Raw genomic sequence first — 20,357 nt, forward strand, 5'->3', positions numbered from 1 at the left:
TGTGTGTGTGTCTGTCTGTCTGTCTGTCCATCTGTGTTGTTTTCATTTTTAAAATATTTTTTTATTGAAAAAATTTCTGCCTCCTCCCCGTCTCCCATTTCCCCCCATCCCCCACCTCTCTCCTCACTTCTCTCCCCATCCCTCTCCAGTCCAAAGAGCAGTCAGGGTTCCCTGCCCTCTGGGAAGTCCAAGGTCCCCCCCCCCCCCCCCCCCCCCCCCCCCCCCGCCATCCAGGTCTAGGAACGTGAACATCCAAACAGGCTAGACTCCCACAAAGCCAGTACATGCAGTAGAATCAAAACCCAGTGCCATTGTCCTTGGCTTCTCATCAGCCCTCATTGTCTACAATGTTCATTGAGTCTGGTTTTATCCCATGCTTTTTCAGTCCCAGTCCAGCTGGCCTTGGTGAGCTCCCAATAGATCAGCCCCACTGTTTCAGTGGGTGGGTGCATCACTCGCGGTCCTGACTTCCTTGCTCATGTTATCCCTCCTTTTGCTCCTCATTTGGACCTTGGGAGTTCAATCCAGTGCTCCAGTGTGGGTCTCTGTCTCTATCCCCATCCATCGCAGGATAAAGGTTCTATGATGATATGCAAGGTATTCATCAGTATGGCTATAGGATAGGGCCATTTCAGGTTCTCTCTCCTCAGCTGCCCAAGGAACTAGCTGGAGATATCTCCCTGGACACCTGAGAGCCCCTCTAGAGTCAGATCTCTTGCCAACCCTAAGAAACCATTTCTGATTAATAATCCTGGTTGGTCTTATTTTTCTCCTACAGTTTCTTGGACATATTAATATTCTTTTCCCTCTAATATATTCCTTTAAATCTACTTTTTATAGCTAACTTTATGTTCACTTAGTTCATTTCTATTATGGAAACTTCAAAGAAAATTTGGATGGGAATAATAGTTTGGATGAGTAGGTATGTTTTTCAAACTTTACTATCATTAACTTTTAAATAATAAATATGCAATGTTATCATAGACTGTCATTGACTTAAGAACCTCTCACATTTCATTAGCAAAATATATACTATTCATGTTTTAAGTACATAATTATGTGAATTTTTTAATTTATAGCTATTGTATTTGGTGCCTAATTTAGGGTTCAGCTTCTAAATATTTATTACAAATACCTAGATATACATTCTTTTCCTTAAATTTATCATTGTTATTATATGTATGTGTTATGTATGTGTAAGCATGCTTGCCCTAATGTGTGTTTATGTGTGTATGTGTTTATGTGTGTGTGTGCACAAGCACTCAAAGGACAAGCTTATTTTCTTCTGTCTTTGCATAGGTTCCAGGAATACAGATAACATTTTTACAATTCCATTATTGCACTGGTTCCACTCCCAGTTGCCCCGCAAACTGCCCAAGTAACACAACTGTCACCCACATTCGTAGTACCTAGTTCAGTCTGACACAGGTTCCCCAATTGTCAGTCCAGAGGTAATGAATTCCCCCTAGCTCTGGTCAGCTATCTCTGTGGGTTTCCTCATCATGATCTTGATCCCTTTGCTCATATTATGGTTCCTCCTTCTGTTTGACTGGACTGGGGAGATTGGACCAGTGCTTAGCTGTGGATCTCTGCATTTGCTTCCACCGGTTACTGGATGAAGGTTCTATGATGACAATTAGGGTAGCCATCAATCACTGGCAGTGGGGCCAGGATTTTTCTCGGGTGCAGAAACTCCCTTTTTGGAGCCCATTCCCTATGGAGGGATACCTTGCTCAGCATAGACACAGGGGAAGGGCCTTGGTCCTGCCTCAAAGTGATGTGTCAGACATTGTTTACTCCCCAAGGGAGGTCTTACCCTGTCTGAGGAGTGGATGGAGGGTAGGTTGGGGGGAATGGGGGGGTCAGTAGGAGGGGAGGGAGGGAGAACTGGAATTGTTATTAAAAATGAAAATAGATTGTTATTTATAAAACAAATTAAAAAAGAAAAAAATCTTACCTTACTATAAAGAAAATGCCATTACTCACTAAGCCATCTTGTAGATTCACAAGTACTTTCTTTTTAATACTTAGGATTGAATCAAGGACTTTGCATATGATAAGCAAGTGCCTTACTGCTGATTTATGTTCAGCAAGTGCCTTACTGGGGATCTGTGTCCTTAACAAAGGAATACAACTTTCAGATATGTTAATTGAAGTAAAATATACATAAAATATTAGCACTTAAAACATAAAATTCTTTATTTTGAAAGTAGTATGCTCACATACTTGTGCAGTTTAAAATATTTTCATCATGTCAAAAGAATACTACACCTACTAAACTGTCATTGACCCTTCTAATCTCACATCTCTAAATTCATCAGGAGTCAAGTATGTAAACAATTACTTTTGACTTTAGATATTTTCAATCTAGAAAATTCTTAGAAGGTGAAATATGCAGTGCATGGTAGTTCTTAGCAGATTTTTCATTTTCTGTTATGTTCTCAAGGTTCATTCATGTTATAAGATATCATAATAATTTATTGATTTTTATGCTAGAATAATACACAGTTTTGTTTATGCTACATTTTGTTTAATCATTTTATTTGTTTGGGCACATGTTTCCATTATTCAGTTACTAGGAATAATTCTGCTAACAACTTCCACATACAAATGTTTGTCTAGGCATGTGCTTCCAATTTTTTTGAAAGATATCTCAGAATAGAATTGCTAGATTTTATGCTAACTCTATTCAAATGAATTGCATAACTTTGATAATGATTTGCAATGTGGCTGCACCACCATACTATGCCACCAGCATTGGTTTGATTTCTTCACACCCTTTCCAATTATGGCAGCAAGCACACTGATATACGGCATATATTACTAGTATCTAATTATGAATTTCATGGATAGTTCAATAATATATCATTTTGAATTTCATGACCAATAAGTTCATAATGAATTTTGCATGTGTTCTTTATAAAATTTGTACATGCGGTAGTACAGAACTACTTGTCTCCCTATTTACATCAAAGTCCTCATTAATCAGTGTATCTATGTATGCATGGATGTGACTATTCACCTAATTATCTAACATTGTCAGTGTGTAATTTGTTTTCTCCTTTTGTTTTTGTAGTTTCTCTGGAATTTATTGAATATATATTCCTCTAAAATCACCTAAAACGTTTTTTAACTTTCTTCTCATACATCCACTTTTAGTCTTTAATTTCAAAATGTTTCCACAGATTTGTTTTTCCCTGAAAAACATGGTTGGGATCATGTAGGATGTGATGATTTCTGATTAATTGCTTTCACTTAGCAACAATACTTTAAAATTCTTATTTGTCTTTTCATTGGTGAATAGCTTATTTCTTTGAGACATTGAAAAATACTTCATGGATATTTTTATAGATATACTATAGTTTGTGGATTTGTTGAGAATATGTCAGAATGTGATTAAAAATATGGCTAAGCAGTTAAGAGCTCTAGGTGCTCTTCCAGACAAACCCAGCTTCTTTCCAAGCATGTACGTGTGCTTAACAATCTATAACTTCAATCTCAGGTAACTTTATGCCATCCTATGGCCACTGAAGGCAAAGTGTACAGGTGGTGCACAGACATTCATGCAGACAAAACATTCATGAACATAAAATAAAAATACATAGACCTCTGAAAATATCTATTGATGGTTTCTAGATTTTTCAAATAAAAATAATTTATTATCATGTAACTAAAAGAATTTTTGTGAATGTAATTTGTTTTCAGCCTATTCCCATAAAGGACTCTCTAGTCAGCACACAGTGAAAGAGGCAGGTTACGTCCTCACTGCAAGACTCAACATAGCTCTGTCGGCTGACTGGCAAACACCTTTCCATTGTGTGATTTAGCCTTGAAACCTAGCATTTGTTCAAATTAGTATGGAGAACATATTTCAAGTTCCTTGTCCAAACATCTGAAAGTATCAGATGATAGTTGAAAAGCAGAATACCTAGGATAGAGTCAGTAACCCTTAATACTAGATAAATAAAAAAAAACTGAAATCCTATTCCTACTACTAATTATTCCCATTCTAATATTACAAACATTATACTTAAAAAGAGAAAGGTGACTTGAATTAAAAGTGATAGAGAAGAAAACATATTCAACCAACAAATTAACTCCAAATGCATTAATACCAATAGAAAAGTAAAAGCAAGTAAAAATTAGCCTTTCTCCTTAAAATATTAGAAGTCCTGAAATGATGACTTATAGAAAATGACGTGGAAAGCTCCCAGACAAATAATTTTAAAAAAATAAGCATAACTACTGACAAATAACTCAAAGAAACCAAAGACAAAATAGAAAAGAAAAAATAATAAAATAAGGAAATCAATTCAAAACATGAAAATTAAGTTTGAGTTTTTAAAGAAAACCCATTTTGAAATTTTTTTTGGGAATGAAAACTTAAACCAATTAAAATAGACACATCTAAAACACAGTTATTATAACTCATTCTAAGGGAATACAAAGATTGTAAAATCCCAAGAAAAGGAAGTCTGCAGTAAGATTGTCTTCTAAAAATGACCAGGAAACTATGCCCAATGAAATATCAACAATACCTAACAAGACATCAACAAAAATAGTATCAGTTGACATGCCTACACAGATGGGAGATAGCATGACCTCAGCCTTATATAAAAAGCTCTAAGCAATTAATAACTTTTGAGAGGAGAATTAGTCTTCCCTAGTTATAAGCTCCCTAAATGGTTATCCAGTTTTTAGCAGTCAGTCCTAAAACATATATATCCAAGCATGTTTAGACATACTAAGACTCAACAGGGTTCATTTGTATACTTATTTGTATATATAAGAACTATAATTAAAAAAAAGAAGCCTTTAGTATGAGATGGAGCAGAAGCAGGGTAAGGGAGGAGATATGGGAGGGGAAAATATATTATGCTTTAACTGATACTCCAAAATATAAATATATAATAGAAAATACTGGCAGAAAGCTTTACAAACAGAATAAGTAATATAGAAAACATAGAACTAGGGATGAAAGATGTGTAGAAGAATTAGATCTGTTGAAGGGGCTGCTCATTAGTTCCTGGCTTCCTAGCCACTTAGCCCTGAAATAATCACATAGAAACTGTATTAATTAAATCACTTTTGGCCTATTAGCTCTACCTTCGTATTGAATAACTCTTACATATTACATATTATTTTAACCCATTTCTAGTAATCTGTGTATTGCCACATGGCTGTGGCTTACCAGGTAGAGTTCCCAGTGTCTGTCAGTGTTGGCAGCTCCATGGCTTCTCTCTGACTCTGTTTCCCTTCTACCAGCATTTAGTTAAGTTTTCCCCGCCTATCTAAATTCTGCCCTGCTATAGCTACAAAGCAGTCCTTAATTAACCAATGGTATTCACAGCATACAGAGGGGAATCACACATCATAGATCGTTAAACAAAATTAGTGGACAGTTTAAAAATATGTGAATAGAACATGGAGAATTTGGGAATAATATGAAAGCCACTAGCTCCTAAATTATGGCTGTGGAAAAAACTGATATGGATAGTCTGGTGGACTTTAGGAACATCTTCAATAAAAAATTAAAAGAAATTGTTCAAACCTAGAGAAAATGATGCCCATTTAGGTACAAGAGTACTACATTATGACAAAGAGATAAGGTGATGTGTTGTGTGGCACAAATCTTAGAGGGATGTGAAATACCTACTTGTTACAAATACGACAAAATTAGATCAATTACTGATACCATCACAACTCAACTTGGTGGATCAAAGAAGATTAATAGGGTTACAGATAGAAATTTGAGAGAGAGATCACATACAGAGACAGAAATGACTCATAGATGGTTGAGTCATAAGATCCTACCCCAACATGGTGATAAGTCAGAAAAACTGGAAAACTGAGGCCATTGCAAAACTCGAAGGTCTATCAATAGGCTGGAGACTGACTGTCAAGATACTTGGTGTTCTGAGCAACCTTCTGATTGCTTAGCTGATGTCTGCTTCTTACAGACCACTAGCTTTATAGATTTTGGAGGAAAAGGCCTTAGTGATCTGGTCCCTTCCAGTGACTTTTGGTTGAGATGTTTATTTCCTGACCTTAAAGATCTTTCCTGCAGTAGTCCTCATTGTCTGCTATGCTCAGCGAAACCGGTTTTTCCCATGCTTTTTCAGACCCAGGCCAGCTGGCCTTGGTGAGTTCCCAAAAGAACATCCCCATTGTCTCAGTGTATGGGTGCACCACTCGCGGTCCTGAGTTCCTTGCTCATGCTCTGTCTCCTTCTGCTCCTGATTTGGACCTTGAGATTTATGTCCGGTGCTCCAATGTGGGTCTCTGTCTCTGTCTCCTTTCATCGCCTGATGAAGGTTAATATTCAGGAGGATGCCTATATGTTTTTCTTTGGGTTCATCTTCTTATTTATCTTCTCTAGGATCACAAATTATAGAACAATGGCAATGGGTTTTTTTTTATCCTACTGCACGTACTGGCTTTTTGGGAGCCTAGGCAGTTTGGATGTTCACCTTACTAGACCTGGATGGAGGTGGGTGGTCCTTGGACTTCCCACAGGGCAGGGAACCCTGATTGCTCTTTGGGCTGACGAGGGAGGGGGACTTAATTGGGGGAGGGGGATGGAAATGGGAGGCGGTGGCGGAGAGGAGGCAGAAATCTTTAATAAATAAATACATACATACATACATCAATAAAAAATAGAATAAGAAAGATTAAAAAAAAGATCTTTCCTGCAGGATGGAATGTTCCACCTATTTTAATAACATCCTGTTGTCCTTTCTAACACTTCGTGACTTAAGGAGTTTACTTCCAAGATGAAAGATTTTAATTTTAAGGAAATTGCTACGCAATAATCATAACGAAATTCTCTATGACATATTAATACAAAACTTTAAAAGCATAGAAGAAAGAAAGGGCACCGAATCTGCAAGAGACAAAGGTCAAATTTCCAACAAAGACATCCCTATTAGAATAGCACAGGATGACAGGACAGAAACCTTTAAAGCCCAGGGACCCAGGAAGAGATATACACAAGTCCTAAAGGCCACTTTTATGTCACTGGTTTTTTTGAAGTATAGTTTTGTCAGAGCTTTTTCTTGTCAAACTTGCTTTTGACAGCTATTTCTTTCAAGATATAAATTAACCTTTTTTTGGTTGCCAAATTTCAAAAACCACTTCACTATCTTTTCAATGTTTATTTTCATGTAGATAAGTTTTAGAGGAATAGTCTTTCAAATTTTGATTCTCATCGTTTACCTGTTAACTATGTGTCATAGTTGGTTTGTTCCTGTTATCTTTTACCAAGCTAGAGATGTTCCAGTCTTTCTGTTTTCTATTAGTCTGCCATTCCGTGTTTCCCCACTCTTCCTCAAATGAGGTTCTATGATGCCTCTATACAGGTATCAATCGGTTTCTGTTCCTTGATTGTTTGAATATCTGTCTAATTTTAATTCAGTTGTTTCTCTCTATTTTTAGACTTAAGGCTCATTGTCCTATCATTACACTTACTGGAGACATCTTCTATAAAGTTCACTATACTGCCCTTTCCACTAAGTTTAATTTTTCTATTATTATGCTTCCACCTATATATTTACATTGTTTTTATTTATGTCAAGGAAAATTTTTGATGGATCAAATTTATTTGAATGATAAAATTATATATCCTTTTCTTCATTTCTACTCACCTTTCTACGTAATATAATATGGAGTATATAACATATGATATATAATATATAACAAGTATGCATTCTAAGGAAATTTCTCCTTTCATTCTTCCACTGCTATTATTTTCTTGTTCAAAGTATCATTCTTCTAACGTTTAATTTTGAATTATGGTTAGGTGTTTTTTCTTGTACCTTTAGCATTTTGTCTATCATGACAAGCAAATGGATCTTACAAAGATTTTATTTTAACAGGCAGTGGTTTTCTTGGTTTGTAGCCTATAGGTTTTCACATAGCTTATCGGCAGTAGTTCTAATTACAGTTTAAATTTAAAGATTTTTTTTCTGGTTTTATTTCATTCTTATTTTTGGTGGCCAATGAAATTTTATTACTTCAGAATGTAGAGAACAAATATTTAGTAACACAAAATGCTCTTTTAAAACATTAAGTATGTGATCTACTTATTGCCTAAACTATGTTAATAGAAATGAGATTTTCTGCAGAAAGATACAGAGACAAATCTGATATCTAAAGAAGTGAATCAATTTCACATACATAGGAGACACACAAAGTTGTGAAGATGACATATTATCATGAATACTGTCAATGTGACTGAACAAAAAGAAACAACGTTAGAGAAGTATTGTTCTTCCTAAATTATATTGAGATATATGTCATAAAAATACTGAATATAAATGTATACATTGAATAATATTATACACACAGCAGGCACACACACACATTTTAGTCTGAAGTGCTGCAGAGGTCTACATTTAATAAATTATTTACTTTTTAAAGAAAATGTGACTTAGCTGGCAGAATTTAAAGTTATTTGAAACTAGCATATTTTTTTCCTCATAATTTTCCCTTTAAGTGGAAATTTTCATAACTGATTTCCTATACCCATACTGTTATTATATTCTCCTTTGGAGCCTTTTCCTCAATGGATTTGATTAGTTTATAAATAAAGAAGGTGTGTCTTGGATAATATATAGTAACAGCATTATCTGTAGTTGACATATAGGGAGAGTTAGAACTCTTGAGAATATGAGGGTTACAAAACATTTCTAGACTTTGAGTTTATACTGTATCTAATTGACTCTTTTAAGAAATTTTGTAGAAATTTCCACTATTAAGAAAAATGGAAGTCAATGCCATGGTTTAATAGTTATTCTTATAAGCAGAGTGATGTAACTGTTCTGACCACATCTAATTTTGCTGAATTTGTTAATAACCTGCATGACAAAAGAATTCCAGACATGAGTAGCTTAAGTAATTTATTGTAGGAAAACAGTAGATTTAAAAAAAATTCAAGGAAAATGTGAAATGAACCATTTATGATTGAGGCAAGACAGAACGAGAACATATGTCAGCAGGGGTAGCAATCGTAACACAATGATCTCAGGGGTTCAGGGACATTTTCCAACTGACAAAAGGGAAAACATATTGCTCCCTGTTTTCTGAAACAAAGAGAAGTCTCACATTTCTCAGCTGATTTCTTCCTTGTAAGATCTTTTTGTGTTTTTGACCTCCAGAGTATATGAACCTAAATCTGTTCGGGCTAAAGCCAGCAAATTCCTGGGAATTTGTTATAACACTGGAAGGAAACTAATGTGCTTTTCAATTTTGTTTTTAGTTGTTGTTAGTTTAAATAATTATAGTTTTGTAGATTAAATTTTCACATTATGTTTGGAAACTTTGTTTAAATTGACACATTACGTCTAATAACAGACATACGTTATTGCTCTGACCGCAGATTTATTTTAGTTTTCCTCCTACACTATTATGTTGAAGGGGGCAAATGCCCTATTGCTCTTCTTCTCTTGCTACTTATGTAACGAGCTTACAGCGCAGTGTCATGTTGAAAAGAATTAGGAAACATCTACATCCTAGGTTATTTTCAATCTCAGGAGACTAGGAGTCATTACATTCTCTTAAACTTTAGAAAGTCATTCTTAGGATCCTCTTCGTTTTCCTTTGTGAGAGAAAAGTTTAAAGGATTTTTCTTACTCACCTACTGTTCTATATTACTGAATCTGTAATTTTCTCTAATTTTAAATGTTTAAATATGATTTATTGATTGCTTGATTTTCAGGTATGAATTTATTAATTCAGGAATAAATTCTGCTTGACCATGACATATTATTCATGGGTGTGCATTCAATTAATTTTTATGATATAACTCCCCTCCATGCTTCTGAGATGAACTTCAATTCCATTAGACCTCCATGTTGTGAATCTACTAGGCATAGAGTCTTATGTCACCTGAGTACTAAAACGTCTTCACTATGCTGCAAATAATAACCACATATCTTACAAACCAAAAGAGACCTCTGTTTGTCACCATGTCCCACATTATGAATGACAGATACAGAGAATCACGGCTAGAAAGATGGGCTATAATGATGACTAATTAATGTGAGCTTGATAATTGAAATATTTCACCATTATACTTATGTGACTCTAATTAACTTTGAACTTAGTGATACTGTAGGAAGTGAAGGAAGGGTTAAAATGCTTTGGCAGCATCCAGTAATTATAGATATTGATTTCTTTAAAACATCATTGAGCTGACAGGATAAGAAAAGCCCACTTGTCTCGCTGTTTGGGCCTTTTATTTCTCACAAGATGGATGAGTTAATAAACAGGGAGCAAGCACTCCCATAAATTCAGCATCTGTAATATTTGTCACCTTCGGAATTACTAGAATGAAAGTAACATCCTTTATGTGAATTCACAGGAGAGGACTAGCAGACTTTCCTGTGAATCCATGCTTCACAGTGTGATTAATGCTATGTTGATGTTTAAAGAGGCAGCATCATTAGCCGAAAATGAGATGAGAAAGAAGCTTGCTTCCTGCATTGTGAGTCCTAAATATGCTAAGTGCCTTCACACAGGTTTTACTTCTGCTTGGATCATAATTGTGTGTAAATGTGTGTGTGTGTGTGTGTGTGTGTGTGTGTGTGTGTGTGTGTATCCAGAAGTGATGTTCAGAAAATAAGAAGTTGAAATGACTATGATATAGAGAAACACAAATACACAGACACACACACATACACACACACAAACACACGCACGCACGCACACAATTTCTTGAAATAGGATGTTCACCTAATTTCTCCAATCTAAGAAATAAATTATTGATGAATTGGCAATATTTGATAGCTGCTTGGAGAGAGAAAGTCTGTTTTCTTTGTTGATGTGACCTCTGGCAGGCAAATCAAACTTTATTGCAAGTCCAGCTCTAAGAATAGCATGGCCCTACAAAACTGAATTAATGGAAGAAAAGAAGAAAAGAGAAAGAATAAAGAATGAAGGAAAAGGAGGAGATACATGTGGGTAGAGGAGAAAAGTAGAGAGGGAGAAAAGTGGAGTAGGGAGGAGGTTTGTGATAACTATGATCAAAGGACATTGTATGTAATTGTTAAGAATTAATAAAATATTATCAAAAATTTAATTGTATGTGTCTCAAGATGTAACTTGATGTCTCAAAGGCATGAAATTGTAACTCCTCACCATACAGAGAGGGAAACTGAAAGTTGTAGAGGAGATAGTAGCTGTTGATTGACTAGAGGAAGTCTAGAAAGTAGACTCTAGATAACACCAAAGTTTATTTAAGAAATACTGAAGGAAACATCCAGTGTTCGACAGTACTTTTCTTTTCACCTCATAAATATCTCATGATAATATACCTCTAAGCTTTAGTTTATTGGGGTGAACCGTGGTTTTTGATAGCTGTTGTTGCTTTTACATTTTTTTTAATCATGCAATATTTTATTTTTTTTTATTTTATTGATAAAAAGGAAAAAAAGTTTCCGCCTCCTCCCACCCTCCCATTTCTCCCCCCTCCTCCCACCTTTCTCCCCCTCCCCCCACTCATCTTTCCCTCCCTCTCCAGACCAAAGAGCAGACAGGGTCCCCTGCCCTGTGGAAAGTCCAAGGTCCTCCCCCCTCCGTCCATATCTAGGAAGGTGAACATCCAAACTGGCTAGGCTCCCACAAAGCCAGAACATTACGTAGGATCAAAACCCTGTGCCATCGTCTTTGGCTTCTCATTAGCCCTCATTGTTCGCCATGTTCAGAGAGTCCGGTTTTATCCCATGCTTTTTCAGTCACAGTCCAGCTGGCCTTGGTGAGCTCCCAATAGATCAGCCCCACTGTCTCAGTGGGTGGGTGCACCCCTCGTGGTCCTGACTTCCTTGCTCATCTTCTCCCTCCTTCTGATCCTCATTGGGACCTTGGGAACACAGTCCAGTGCTCCAGTGTGGGTCTCTGTCTCTATCTTCATCCATCACCAGATGAAAGTTCTATGGTGAAATGCAAGATATTCGTCAGTATTGCTCTAGGATAGGGTCATTTCAGGTTCCCTATCCTCAGCTGCCCAGGGAACTAACTGGGGACATCGCCTTGGGCTCCTAGGAGCCACTCTAGGTTCAAGTCTCTTGCCAACCCTAAGGTGGCTCCCTTAATTAAAAATTGTGCTTCCGTGCTTCCCTATCCAACCTTTCTTTATTGCAATCATCCTTTTTCCCCAAGTTCCCCCCATCCTCCCCTTCTCCCTTTTCTCTCCCCATCTCCCTTTACCCCCATCCCACCCCACCCCCAAGATCCCAATTTTCTCCCCGGCAATTTTGTCTACTTCCCATAGCCAAGAGGACAACTATATGTTTTTCCCTGGGTTCATCTTCTTACTTAGCTTCTTTAGGTTCACCAATTGTAGACTCCATGACCCTTATTTATGGCTAGAAACCAATTATGAGTGAGTACATCCCATGTTCATCTTTTTGGGTCTGGGTTACCTCACTCAGGATAGTGTTTTCTATTTCCATCCATTTGCATGCAAAATTCAAGAAGTCATTTTTTTTACAGCAGCATAGTACTCTAATGTGTATATATTCCACACTTTCTTCATCCATTCTTCCATTGAAGGACATCTAGGTTGTTTCCAGGTTCTGGCTATTACAAATAATACTGCTATGAATATAGTTGAACAAATGCTCTTATCATATGATAGGGCATCTCTTGGGTATATTCCCAAGAGTGGTATTGCTGGGACCAGGGGTAGGTTGATCCCGAATTTCCTGAGAAACCGAAACCCAGGATAGCCAAAACAATCCTATACAATAAAGGATCTTCTAGAGGCATTACCATCCCTGACTTCAAACTCTATTACAGAGCTACAGTGATGAAAACAGTGTGGTACCGGCATAAAAAGAGAGAAGTCAACCAATGGAATCGTATAGAAGACCCGAATTTTAACCCACAAACCTATGATCACCTCATTTTCGATATAGGAGCTAAAAGTATACAATGGAAGAAAGAAAGCATCTTCAACAAATGGTGCTGGAACAACTGGATGTCAACTTGTAGAAGAATGAAAATAGACCCATGTCTATCACCATGCACAAAACCCAAGTCCAAATGGATTAAAGACCTCAATATCATTCCGAACACACTGAACCTGATAGAAGAGAAAGTGGGAAGTACTCTACAACACATGGGCACAGGAGACCACTTCCTACATATAACCCCACCAGCACAGACATTAAGGGGAACATTGAATAAATGCAACCTCCTGAAACTGAGAACCTTCTGTAAAGCAAAGGACCCTGTCACTAAGACAAAAAGCCTGGGAGAAGATCTTCACCAACCCTGCAACAGACAAAGGTCTGATCTCCAAAATATATAGAGAACTCAAGAAACTAGACTTTAAAAGGCTAATTAACCCAATTAAAAAATGGGGCACTGAACTGAACAGAGAATTCTCATCAGAAGAAGTTCAAATGGCCAAAAGACACTTAAGGTCATGTTCAACCTCCTTAGCGATCATGGAAATGCAAATCAAAACAACTTTGAGATATCATCTTACACCTGTCAGAATGGCTAAAATCAAAAACTCCAATGATAGCTCTTGCTGGAGAAGCTGTGGAGGAAGGGGTACCCTCATCCATTGCTGGTGGGAATGCAATCTTGTGCAACCATTTTGGAAATCAGTGTTTCGGTTTCTCAGGAAATTCAGGATCAACCTACCCATGGATACATTTTGTTTTTTATAAATAAATACCCTTTCCTTCTGAACCGTGGAATTGAGAATTGCCATATGTAAATACCAAAGTATATTTTATTATCCTAATGCATGAGTGAGGGCATTTAAAATGTATATGTAAAATTTAAACAAATTTCATTTTTCCTTTTAATAAACTACTTTTTAAAAGTGAAAGAAACAAGATACCAATCACAAAAGTATATTTCTCTAAGGGAGACAAATTAACCTGATCAAACTAAATTTTTGTTCTGCAATATTTAACAAAGTGTTGACTTTTCTTGTTCCTCTGATATAGACCTGGGCTTTCCATTTCCAGCTAGAAGGGTATGCATACAGATTTCTGGACTCACTGAATATGATGCTAGCTCTATTTGACTGTTGCTAAAGTCAGTTCGGTAGTTAGCAAGAGTAGAGACAAATTCCAACCATCATTAGCTCATAGAGAAGCTTGGGATAGTGTAAACATGGATTGGCAGGACTTTAGAACAGTATGCATTTTGTTACATTGTGATTTGAGGTTTCATGATGGCTTTTTAATGCGGTGCTTAGAAGATAAACATGCTCACTTTAGTAACTGTAGAAATTCAATTAAACTACTTATCATATTTATCAATATTTACCGTAAAATGTAACAAAATTTCAGTCATTAAAATATCTCTACTTGTATGAGATACTGCAATTTTTGTTTAAATGAAGTATTTTTTTCCCATTCCACGCTTACTTTTCTTATTATCTGGAGGCTATACATATGTAGTAGAGATATAATAAAAAGGTGAGACCCTCACCTTTGTATATTTTTCTCATGTCTCTCCCATAACTGACAGTTCCTGATCTTTCCTCCATCGCACTGAGAAAATAGCAAAGTATGAGTGGGCACGAACAAGGGAGTTCTTTATGGCTAAAGGAAGTGTGGGTTGTTTAAAATTCTGTTTATTGTGATTATATTTGTTTTTAAGACAGAAAATGAAAACCGTGGACTCCATGAGGTTAAAATGTTACTTCAGTCTAACTCGGAAAAGAACTATTCACAAAATCAAAAAGAGATAATTTTTCACTACTAATAAACTACATGGAAGAGCCTGTTAGAAATCTGCAAGAGGAAGCCAGTCAATATTCTTCTAGCATGAATTGGGACAGGCTTCATGTGTCCCTACATCTAATTGAGGTGGTGTAGAGAGCTGATAGCTTCTGAAAAAGGTAAGTTTTTAGAGATGTCACTTCTAATAGTCAACCATGTTTGTCTAGTGGATAACCTCACACCCTAGTGTATATGGACATCACAAATTCTGGGTAACAGATCATTTTTTGAAGTGGACATACAGGTCTTGGGATTTGGAAGTTGAGGTGCATTTGGGAGGAATCTGTGGAGGATTGGAGATATTTATGATAATAAAAGCATATTGCATGAACTCATTAAAGATGCAACAAAATTTTTGAAGAAGAAAGAGGAGGAATAGGAAGAGAAGAAGAAGAAGGAGCAGTAGAAGAAAAATAAATCAGTATATCAGTATTCTGATGATTTCTGGATGTTCAAGTAACGACTCATTTAGAAATGGAAAACAACAGTTATTAGTCATGTTATAAGGAATTTTATTTTTCTGGTTATTGTGATAACCTCAGTAATCACTTAAGATGTTCCTAAAACATCCATCTATGAAAATGTTTATATGTAGAAAGATGCTTGTTTTGCTAAATAAAAAAAATGATGCACATGATGAAATGATAAGAGGAAATTTAAGAGTGTTTTTATGCTTGATGTTAGTTTTCAATGAGGAAGTAGTATTTTCTGTAAACCCTTGAAATTTTTATTCTTTCTCTGAAAGTCCTGTTCTTTCTGGAATATGATATTCTACCCATTGTCTCACAGTTGGTAGACACTTATATCCTGCTTTTTATGTGGGAAGAATATTGCTATAACAGTCTATACCAACATTTAGCCCTCTATCTGACAATAATGAGTACATTAGTACATGATGTTAAGGCTTTCCTGAGCTCACCAGTAGCAGAACCAAGAACACTAACACTATTATCTAGCCCATGATAGTGCCTTAAGATTATTTAACCCTTTGTAAAATATCATAGATAGGGATACCTGGGGTTTTTTTTGGTGAAAAAAAAAAAGGCTAACTTTGTAGAGATGATTCAGAGTACCAAGAGCTCTTCCTAGAGACACCAATCTTCAGGGAATGCCTTCTACTCAAAGTATCATAAACACTGGGTTATTTTTCAAAAATGCTCTTTTAATTTCAATCTTTATGTAGAACTTCATATTTGCACACTGTCATTCTATTTTCCTATTAATAAATTAATAATTCTAAATTAGTAACTGTAATTGGACTTATAAGTTAAAGATTTATTTAAATTAACAATATATTCATGAAATCCAAGTATTGATGTGCTAGAAGTAGCTTACTTTTTCTGTCATATATTAAAGTTTAGGGTTAAGACAGCCCCTTTAGGGGGCGGGGTTTGCCTTGGGCGAATGCCTTTGGATAAATGGGCGAGTGGGAGGCGGCTCTGCCTTTTCCTTCCTACCTCCTGTACTATGCTGGAACTTCGGTTCTGTAAGTTTATCATTAAAGTGGTAAATATTCTTTAATATCTGCATTGCATTTATTTACGCCGATACATTAAAGAAACTAACAGGTATTAAAATTTTAATAGCCATCTGTACCCCCTTAAATTATCTCATGCGACAGCCTCAAAAAACTACATTCTGATTTTGGAAACATGACCATGTCTTTCCTTCCAGCTATTGGATTTCATGGTTTCTAAAATTTTACATTACATATGCATTTTTATTTGTATATTTTATGGATTCAGACTTTCATATTTATGAGCATAATTATGTATGGCATATGTAAAATTGGTGATTAATTTTTAGGTCTGAGTATGGTTTCCTCTGTAACAGTGTTTGGTAATAAAACCATATCTATTTCCTCTCCTACAAACTGGTAAAAACCTGCTTTGCAGCACATCACTTTCTTACAAATTAAGCCCAATGGGCATTTCTGCTTTAAGCAATGTCTTAGAGGAGTAAGATATATCGTCACCCAAGTTTGTTAACCTTCCAGAAAACAACTTTCCTCACCAACAGCTGCACAACTTACTTCATGCTCGCAGTCTCTTCAGGGACTGGCTGTCTCTAAACCATTTAACCCTGTTAACCCTTTTTTTGTCTTTTTTTGTTTGTTTCCTTTTATGTAACAAATATGCTGATTTTCTCTGAGTTTTTTTGAACCTTCATACTTTCATGAAATTTCCACGTGTCTCTGGATCACATTCCTTCTCCCACACAAAACACATCTACTCATCACTGTGTTCTAACTAAATACATTTCTCAGACAATGTTTTCAGCAAAAGACAAGTAATTCTTTTCTGCTAATAATTTATCTTTACTTTAGATCTCAGTATACTAACTAGCCATGCTTTCGGGATTCATGTATGTTTTGAATGCATCAGTAGTACATATTGTTTTGTAACATATTACAGAATGTCACAATGCCACGATTTGTATCCATCCTATTGAAAGACATATGTTTATTCCCAAGTTTTCATGATTAATAGTAAAGGTTCTATAAGAATATATGTACAGGATTTATTGTGAGGATCCGTGTAATATCCTGGAGTGAACTTCTGAGTAATATTTTAAATAAATATGAATTGAATTTCAGAAGAAACTGACAAATGATTTTCTAGCGTAGGAACTTGATTTATTTTTCATTCTATATTGCTTCCTTTCCAGCAAATTATAAGGATTCTTAATGCGTTTTAACCTTTCAACCTTTCACACTCTCAGGATTGTTCAATTTAATCATTCTAAAAGGTGGGCTGTGGAAGCTTTATTTTGTATGTTCTTGGTAGTACATGACACCAAGCAACTTCTCAAGTGCTTATCTGACATCCACATATTGCATTTCATAAAGCAGTTTTAGAGTTTAATTTTTCCCTTTTAAATTGAGTGATTTGAGTTTTTCACTGTTAAATTTCAGAAAATCTCTAATAATTTTAATATAAGTCTTTGCTGGATAATAGTTTAAAATGTTCCTTCTGTGTAGATACATTTTTCTTTTATCATGAACTTAGGCAAAATTCTGAGGATTATGATATTTTTTTTCACATGAGACAAGTTTTAAACTTATGAGAACTTAAGAAGATAGCATGGATCATCTTAATTTAACAAGTACACAGTTTCCTATTTTTATTTTATGTAACTATTATGCCTTAGCCACTGTTCTCTTGCTGTAAAGAGACACCATGACAAAAGTGACTATTACAAGAGAAAGAGCATAACTGGATGTTGTGGAATATTAGTTGAAAATGTGTTCCTTTGTTTACACTGTGGAACATTTGTTTAATGATGCAAAGATGTGTTTCATTCTTTTTTGTTCCATTTGTTTGACTCTGTGAAGCTATATTACTGTTCCTGTCTAAAACACCTGTGTAGTCTAACAAAGAGCTGAATGGCTAATAGCCAGGCAGGAGCAAGGATAGGCAGGGCTGACAGGCAGAGAGGATAAATAGGATGAGAAATCTGGGAAAAGATGATCATCGAGTGAGAAAGGAGGAGATGACTCCAGGGGCCAGGTACCCAGCTACACAGCAAGCCATGGAGTAAGAAGTAAAGAAAGGTATATGGAATAACAGAATAATTCAAGCTAAGAAATAAGCCAAGTTCAGTCATTTATAGGTAATAATAAGACACCGTGTATTTATTTGAGAGCTGGGTAGTGAGCTCCAAATGAGAAAAGAGTACAAGTAAAGATAAATAAATAAATAAAATTACAATTGGGGTCTTGCTTTATTACAGTTTCGGAGGATTAGTCCATTATCATGGCAGATTTAGTTCATTATCGTCATAGCAGGGAGCATGACAGCATGCATGTACTTGTGCAGCAGTAGCTACATGCTGATCCATAAACAGAGACTCTGGTCTTGGTATGGGTTTTTGAAACCTCAAAGCCCATCCCTTATGACATGCTTCTTCCAACAAGGTCACACCTCTTCTGGCAAGCCACCTCTCCAAATCCTTTCAAACATTTCTGCTCCTTGGTGACCAAGGCTTCAAATACATGGGCCTATGGGAGCCATCCTTTTTTAAAGCACCTCATATGTTACATTACAAACTGTAATAGAAAGAGTGTTGACACAAGAACTGAAGTGTCTGCTGTTCACGTGATATTGACTCTTCTAAGAAATTTCCTCTTCAAAATCTCATCACGGAAGTCTTGTTACATTAGCCCTTCATGTTTGCTCTTGTGTCCCTCGTTTTCTGTCACTATCACACAGGGCTATATTTCCATGGTTTCAGATGTATAGGTGTCATGCTCCATATTGGAAAGAAACTCTCAATGACTCAGAGTATTCCAAAGGGATGGGCAACATCTTATGCTGTTTGGTACTTTCTTAAGATTAGAAAATTTATAATTTACATCCCCTCCCAGTCCCAGAAATTGATTGGAAGAACTAGATTCTGCCCTCTCCAAACAGATAATCAATAGGGCCCCTGAGATTGTCACAGATCAACTAGCTGAATGAAAAAGGCTCAGATCAACTGTGGGGACTGAGAGATATATTCTAATCTGTTGCGTTGCCTCTAAGTTGTTCAGTGGTCTCCAGGATTTCAGCATCCCAGCTTTTCTGATCTGCTTTCATCTTGGACTGCTCTCTAAGCCTTGAAAATGGTTTTGAATCATCAGTCCCCATGTTTTTAGCCCTTTATGTATTCTACTGTTAATAATAGTAATGAAAACAATTTGACTGTACACATTGGAGTTCCATAAAATACAAAACTAAAAGTCATAATTTATATCCAAGAAAAAACTGTAAGGTTTAAAAAAGTGCTCTGATGAAACATTGTAAGACAAAGAAATCTCCAAGATGCCACTGGGTTCATTCGATGTTTACCATCCATTGCATGACATGGGGCTTAGTCTTAAGAGTGGTTTCTATCTCCAGAGAGATTTGCTTGGTATGAAATAGTTTTCATTTGAGAGGCATTATCAACAAGAGATAGTTTCTGGGTTAGATGTAGGTGCTGTGACCACTTCTCTCACCATTGTACCCCATCTCACACACACCTATGAAGAGTCTATTCATGCTGCCACAGTCTCTGTGAGTTCAAAGGTGTGTCATCAATGCTTGCCTTACAAACATGTTTAGCTAGGCTGTTATACATTAACTACCAACAGGAACATAATAAAAGGCATGCACTGTTTGCTGATTTCCTATTTCATCGAACTCTTGTGAATATAGACACAATGGATGACATAAATCAATCATTCCACATTGCATCATTAAAGTTGCAGCAAACGTATGATATATTAATTTACTGCTCAGGTAGAATATTATTTTACAGTAAGTTTTCCAAAAAGCATGATTAACACTATAATGATAAAAGCATAGATTAAGAAATATATAAACTGGTATCATAGTCATTTGTTATAACTATCAAGTGTCATAGATTGTGCTTATTTGAATACTCTTGCTTCTATGCAACACTGTATGTAAAAGCTGGTTTACAACTGTATCAGTACCATCATGTGGAAAATTCCATGCACTATGCAACTATGATGTTTATTGTATTACTCAGTGACCAAAAATTGTCAATATTACTATAATTTAATGGTACCAGTGGCACATACCTTTAATCCCAGCACTTGGAGGCAGAAGCAGGTGGATCTCTTTGAGT

The sequence above is a fragment of the Microtus pennsylvanicus genome, chromosome 17 (assembly GCF_037038515.1).
Source record: "Microtus pennsylvanicus isolate mMicPen1 chromosome 17, mMicPen1.hap1, whole genome shotgun sequence".
Classification (NCBI taxonomy): domain Eukaryota; kingdom Metazoa; phylum Chordata; class Mammalia; order Rodentia; family Cricetidae; genus Microtus; species Microtus pennsylvanicus.